The sequence below is a fragment of the Galeopterus variegatus genome, unplaced genomic scaffold (assembly GCF_000696425.1).
Source record: "Galeopterus variegatus unplaced genomic scaffold, G_variegatus-3.0.2 Scaffold400, whole genome shotgun sequence".
NCBI classification, from domain to species: domain Eukaryota; kingdom Metazoa; phylum Chordata; class Mammalia; order Dermoptera; family Cynocephalidae; genus Galeopterus; species Galeopterus variegatus.
In genome coordinates this window covers 384,781-391,548 of record NW_007726511.1, presented here as the reverse complement: position 1 = coordinate 391,548, position 6,768 = coordinate 384,781, and the positions used below count along the sequence as shown (strand labels likewise).

Genomic DNA, 6,768 nt, shown 5'->3' with positions numbered 1-6,768 from the left:
GTGGCCGGTCGTGGTACGGGCGCGACACCGAGGGTTGCGATCCCGTTGCCGGTCGAGGCGCGGGGGCAACACCGAGGGTTGCGATCCCGTTGCCGGTCCCGGTCCGGTACGGGGGCTACACTGAGGGTTGCAATCCGTTGCCAGACACGGAAAAAGACAAAAAAAAAAACCCACCAAAAAACTCTTAGAATTGATAAACAGATTTGGTAAATTTGCAGGACACAAAACCAACATACAAAAATCAGCAGCATTTCTATACACCAATAATGATCAAAATGAAAAAGAAATCAAGAAAGCAATCCCATTTACAATGCAGAATAAAAAAAAAAACCTAGGAATTAATTTAACCAAGGAGGTTAAAGATCTATGCAAGGAAAAATTTTTTTTTTCCTTTTTGTCTTTTTTTTGTGACCGGTAACAGGATCGCAACCCTTGGTGTCATGCCTGTACCGCGACCGGCAACGGGATCGCAACCCTCGGTGTCGTGCCTGCACCGTGCTCAACCAGTGAGCGGACCGGTCTCTATATGGGATACGAACCCTCGGCGGGAGCGCCGCCACACTCCCAAGTGCTGCACTCTACTGAGTGTGCCACCGGGCCGGCCCAACATCCCTATTTTTGAGAAGTGAATCACCAAGTCCATTCCATGTCCAAGTGAGGTGGGGGTGGGGAGATTAATCCCCTTCTCCTGGAGAGGAGAATATTATTTGGAATTCTTCTATGAGTATAAGGAAGATTTGTCTCCTCTCCCACCAACTCTGTCTTGATTAATGTTTACATGGTATATCTTTCCCATTCTTTTACTTTTCATCTATCTGACTATATTTAAAGTGGAATTCTTATAGACAGCATACAATTGAGTCTTGCTTTTTCACATAACTTAATAATCTCTTTTAATTGGAGTATTTAAACCATGTATGTTTAACGTAATAATCAATATAGTTGGATAAATCTATCATCTTGCTAACTTTTTTATTTGTCCCATCTGTGTTTAGTTCCTTTATTCTTTCCCCTCAAAATCTTGTGGACCTTCAATATTGGCTTATTAGCTATATATCTCTTTTTTTTCCTTAGTGACTTGTCGAAGGTTTACAATATACATCTTTAACTTAATACAGTCTACCTTCAAATAATATACCAGTTTACATACAACACAAAAGCCTTTAAACAGTACATTTCTATTCTTGAACCCCTGCCCTGTCCTCTGTGCTACTGTCATACATTTTACTTCTATCTATGTAATAACACACCAATACATTGGTATTTTTACTTTAAACACTCAATTATCCTTTATAGAAATTAAAAATGAAAAAACAAGTCTCTTACATTTACCCATATAAGACTTACTGTCCAAGTTTCCCTATGGTATCATTTTTCTTCCATCTGAAGATCTTCCTTTAACATTTCTTGTAGAGCTGGTCTGCTGACAATTATTTCTCTTATTTTTTATTTGTCTGAAAAAGTCTTAATTTTGCCTTCATTTTTGAAGCATATTTTCATTGGGTATAGAATTCTAGGTTAACAAAAATTTTCTTTCATTATGTTAAAAATGTCATTCCATTATCTTTTGGCTTACATAGTTTCTGACAAGAAATATACTATAATTACTTCTTCCTCATATCTTTTTTGTCTAGTCAATTTTAAGCTTTTCTCTTTATCACTGGTTTTGAGCAATTATCATAATGTGCCTTTGTGTGGTTTTGTTTGGGTTCATTATGCTTGAGGCTCGTTGAGTTTCTTGGAACTCTGAGTTTATCATTTTCATCAAAATGGAAAAAAATGCCTATAAGCTCTTTAAGTATTTTTTCTGCCTCTCTCCACCTTCCTCACCTTCTGTAACTCCAATTACATGTATATTAGTTCTCTTGATACTTTGTTATGAGTTACTGAGGTTCTGTTAACTTTTTCCAGTCTTTTTCCTTTCTCTGCTTCCTACTGGATAATTTTTATTCAAGTTCGTTGATCATTCATTCTGTGATGTCTCATCTCCTCTTAATATCTTAAGTGATTTTTTTCATTCCAGGTATTACATTTTTCACCTGTAGATGATCCCTTTCATTCTTTTATGTTTTCCATTTCAGGTCTTTCTTTAAATCCATAAGCATATTTACAATCCTTGTAATATCTGTTTTAAGGTCCTTACCTGCTACTCTTATCCTATTTATCATTTCTGAGTCTGTCTCTATTGAATAATTTTCATATTTTTACAAGTTACATTTTCCTGATTCTCAACATGTCTCATACTTTTAAAATAGGATGCTAGATACTGTGAATATTATGCTGTTGAGTTTTGAATTTTGTTTTCTTTTAAAGAGGGTTGCAGCTTATTTTGACAGGAGGTTAAATTTCGTACACATCAGGTTGATCTTTTCAAGGCTTTGAAAAAGAAAATAAGTTTGCTTAAAACTCTTAATTGAAGTTTAACATACACTTTAAAATGCACACCCCATTGGTATACAGCTTGATGAATTCTTTCCATGTAATCAGCCATCAGATCAAAAGCCAGAACATTACCAGCACCGTTAAAGCCTTCTCTTATGCTTCTCAAGGCATTTTTTTTTTTTTGTCTTTTTCATGACCGGTAAGGGAATCGCAACCCTTGGCTTGGTGTCACCCACAATGCGCTCAGCCAGTGAGAGCACCGGTCATTCCTATATAGGATCTGAACCCGCGGCGGGAGCATCGCTGCGCTCCCAGCGCCGCATTCTCCCGGGTGCGCCACAGGCCGGCCCCTCAAGGCTTAATTTTAAGCTTTGTTAGGGTAGGACTAAAATAACCTTCACTCTAGAGCTAATTTAGACCCACTATCAAGTCATGTCCTCTAAGGGTCTCTAGTGACTGTCCTGAGTGATGAACAAGGTCTCTGTTCTGTCAGAATGTAAATGATTCCTAGACCTGAGTGAGCTCTGAGAACTGATCATCTTATAGTTCCCTGTTGGGAGTTTCACCCTGCACATGATTAGCAGATGAGTCTTGAGCAGTTTAGACAACTTGGATTTCTGAAGCTCTTTTGCTGAGTAGCTCCCTCCTGTTACTGTCACCCACAAAGTTAAACCATTTCTCCTTCAAACTCAGATCTTTAACCTTTCAACTTAGCAAGACTGTTGTGCTTCGCTGGGAATCCCCCTCCTGGCACCAGCATCTAGAAAATACCTCAAGGCAGAAAGCCAGGGGGAAGGTAGGTCTCACCTCACTCGTTTCCTTTCACTCAGGGATTGCAGTCCTGCACTATTGTCCAATATGTGAAAACAGTTGTTTTCTTATCTGTCCAGAGTTTTAATTGTTAATGGCAGGAGGATTAATACAGTTCCAATTAAGCCATCATGGCTAGGAGCGGACCCAAGGCATCATTTAATAAAATTTCCAGCATGGATGCCATGTTTTACAAGATGTCATCTACCCAAATAACCCAATCAATGTGTGACTTCCACCTTTCCATCTACCTATTCCTTGGGAAACAAAGATGAATAAAACTTAATTCATGCCCTCAAAGAACTCACAACTAAAAGGGAAAGCCAGAAATGTGTAATTAATCAGTATGATTATACAAGCAATACAAGGGGCTATGGGGACATACAGAAAGATATGGTCAAGTCTACTTGGAGAGGTCAGGAAAGATTTTTACAGCATAATGTTTAGAGTAAGTCTTGAAGAATGAGTGAGAGATTAAAAAACAGGATAGGACATTTGGGACAAAAGACATCCCATATGCAACGTATGAAGTTATGAAACAACATGTAAGTTTGGGAGAACTACTAACAGTTCCAAACACCTATAATATAGTGTTGAAAGCAGGGAGGGGAGAGAGATAAAGCTATTAAAAAAAAAAAAAAAAAGACTTGGGAGAATCATATCATAAATGTCATGTTAATCACCATTCACATCTATAATTCATCGTCAACAACCATCTATTGTGCTCATAGGATATATATTTTAAATATATTATATACATTACATTTAATTCTCACAATAACCTTATGAGAAAACTAAGGCTCAGAGAGCTTAAGTAATTTTGCCCAAGGCCACATGGCTACTAAGTGAGGAAGCCAGGACTTAAACACAGGTCCATCTGATTCCACAACCCAAAACGGAAACTTGCTTCACATCTATAGACAACGGGAAGTCACAGAAGTATTTTTTGCCTTAAAAAGTTTTCTGAAATTTACGTTCATTGATGGAGCAGTTTTAAGTCGGAGGGAAATACAGTTTATGTTTTTAGAAAGGTCACTCTGGTACACAAGGAACAAGGATTGAGGGAGACTAGTCAGATGAACCAGTTTGGAGGCTGCTGGTAAGAGTGCAGGAGAGAAGTAAGAGCTTGGATTAGGTGGTGTTTAGGAAGAATGGAGAAGAGGATGTGAATTTGCAAAATGTTTAAGAAGCAGAATCTGTCCTGTAGTGACCAAGTAGCTTTGGCAAAAGGGAGATTGTAAGGTCAACTGTGGACATGCTGATACACTGAAAGTGCCAGGTCCTATACCAAATGCAAGGGACACAAGGATAAGCAGGACATGGTTTCTCCTCTTGAAAACTTGAGAGTTCATGTAGCATAACAGAATCAAATCTATGCATTCCACGGAAAGACAGTAAGTACCTATGGACCACCTTCCCTCCCCATGACTATCTTCAGAATCCTTAATGAGTCTAGAGATCCAGGCTGGCAACCACCACTGTAGAACATTCTCAAGCCTGCTACAAACAAGTTGAGATTATCAGGTGTTCAGGGTACCGACTATCCCCCAACCCTGCCTGTGATTATCAATAACAACTTTATTAAAAACAAATGCAGGTACCATTTGTTGAACACTGACAACATGGGATCACTGTGATGAATATTACTAATTCCCACAATAATCCTAAAAGCAGACCCGTACTCTTCTTTTTAAAGTGGGAAACTGAGGCTCAGAGAGGAAAAGTAAATTGCCCAAGTTACTTTGGTGCCCCAAGGCTACCCCATTAACCATTTAAAAAGCATCTTGGAATTTTCCATCTTCAGGAGGCTTCCATCATCCTCTCCCAACTTTTGTTACTCTCTTCTCTGAGCCCTTCTGGGCCTGATTCCTATTTCCCTTGAGGTCCCTACTATGTTATACTGTAATATATATGTAATTTACACATTTTTCCCCCCTGACAATGTACTCTTTAAAGAACTTCTTCCCCTTTGCTGCTGAGGGCCAGCAGGGGGTCACAGCAGTGCAGATGGGACCAGTCAAGTCCTTTCCATGGTTTCTGAGCTGCCAATTACTCATACCAAGCTACTTCAGAGCTCTGGGCCATTTCTTGCACCTGATACACCTCAGGTTCACTTTCCACACTCACTGGGCAGTTGTAAGGCCCACACCTAAGATACCCATGGCTTAAAGAAGTGCTTCTTGGGATGGAGGAAAAAGAGGAGTTGGTAAAGGGACACGAAAATCAACTATATTGTATATTGATAAATTTAAAAAAAGAAAAAGGGCTTCCTGTCCGCTGAAAGGGAATAGGAATGGAAGACTCAGAATCCTTAGAGCAAAAGAACTCAAATCATAACCAGCAGGCCCTAAGATACTGAACATATACCCTGTCCTGACATGTTACCAGCAACCCTCACATGTGTATGGTATTTTTTTTTTTAGAAAACTAGAGGTGGAAAAGGGGAAGGGAGGGGTTGAGGAAGGGGGCGTTAATGAGGAATTGGTCAATGGACACAAAGAATGATTGCGTATTGTAGTGATGAATAAGCTAACTATATTGATCTAACTCCCACACACTATACACAATTATTGAAAATCAGTGTTGCACCCCACATGTATGTATAATAAAAAATAAATTAAAAATCATAAGTAAATTTTTTAAAAAAAATTTTCCCTCCTAAATTCTGTTATTTCTCATTGCTGCAGAGAAAGGCAGTACACAAACAATGCAGGTAGCACAGACTTCAGTGTCATCCAGACTGGGGTCCCAGTCTCAGTTCTGCTCCTAGCCAGCTGTCGGATTTATGGCAAGGCACGTGCTCTCTGAGGCTCTTTTCTCCCTGTAAAAAGGAAAGAATACCACTCCCTAGGGCTATGATTCTAACTAAATGAGGTCCTGAATGCAGAAGATACTCAGGAGGGACGGTGGGGCCAGGTGGCTCTGTGCACCCAGAGAGCTGGGGTCACGTGGTGGCTCCACCTCTCTAGTTCTGTGGATGAAGTGGAAGAGGATACCTTCCTCAGACTGGTGTGAGGAGTAAATGAGAGGTAGCGACAAGCACTCAGCATGGTGGATTAAGTCCACGAATAATAACCATGGTTTAATTCTGTTACAAATGAACATCTTTATAGAACACAAATGACTCCCCCAAAATTTCACAGTGAAATCTTCACTGCAAGGCATTTGTCAACAAAACAGTCTCTTTGGAATAGCTATCCTCACAGTGCCACTGGGGCTCAGCTGGCAGCAATGGAGCACCAGTGCCCACCAGGCAAAACACTCCCCCTACCAGGACACTGACTCCGACCCCGTATCAGCACCACATGGCCAGGAACATTGGCTCCTTTCAATCTGAAAGTCAGGATAACTTTATAGAACTTCTAGCAAACAGAGCCATGGAGGTCACACCAGAAACATCAAAGCCATACTTGCCCATAAAGCCCAGTCCTCATCCGTGTGGAAAATGGGGGAGAATGGGTCTACTGCAAATAGCTGCCCAAAAGGCAGCCCCAAGTTGCAAGGTGAGATGGGTGTTTGTAGTCACATGGTAGTGTGGCAAATGAGACAGCCAGCTACTTTTTGCTCAAAAGAACT

The 6,768-nt window shown here is 40.2% G+C and overlaps 1 protein-coding gene across 1 annotated transcript in view; it reads right to left on the bottom strand.

Moving 5' to 3' along the window:
• Positions 1-6,768, bottom strand: part of DENND1A (DENN/MADD domain containing 1A) — a 462,953-nt gene that overhangs the window by 176,628 nt on the left and 279,557 nt on the right. The gene's annotated exons all lie outside the window — the stretch shown is intronic.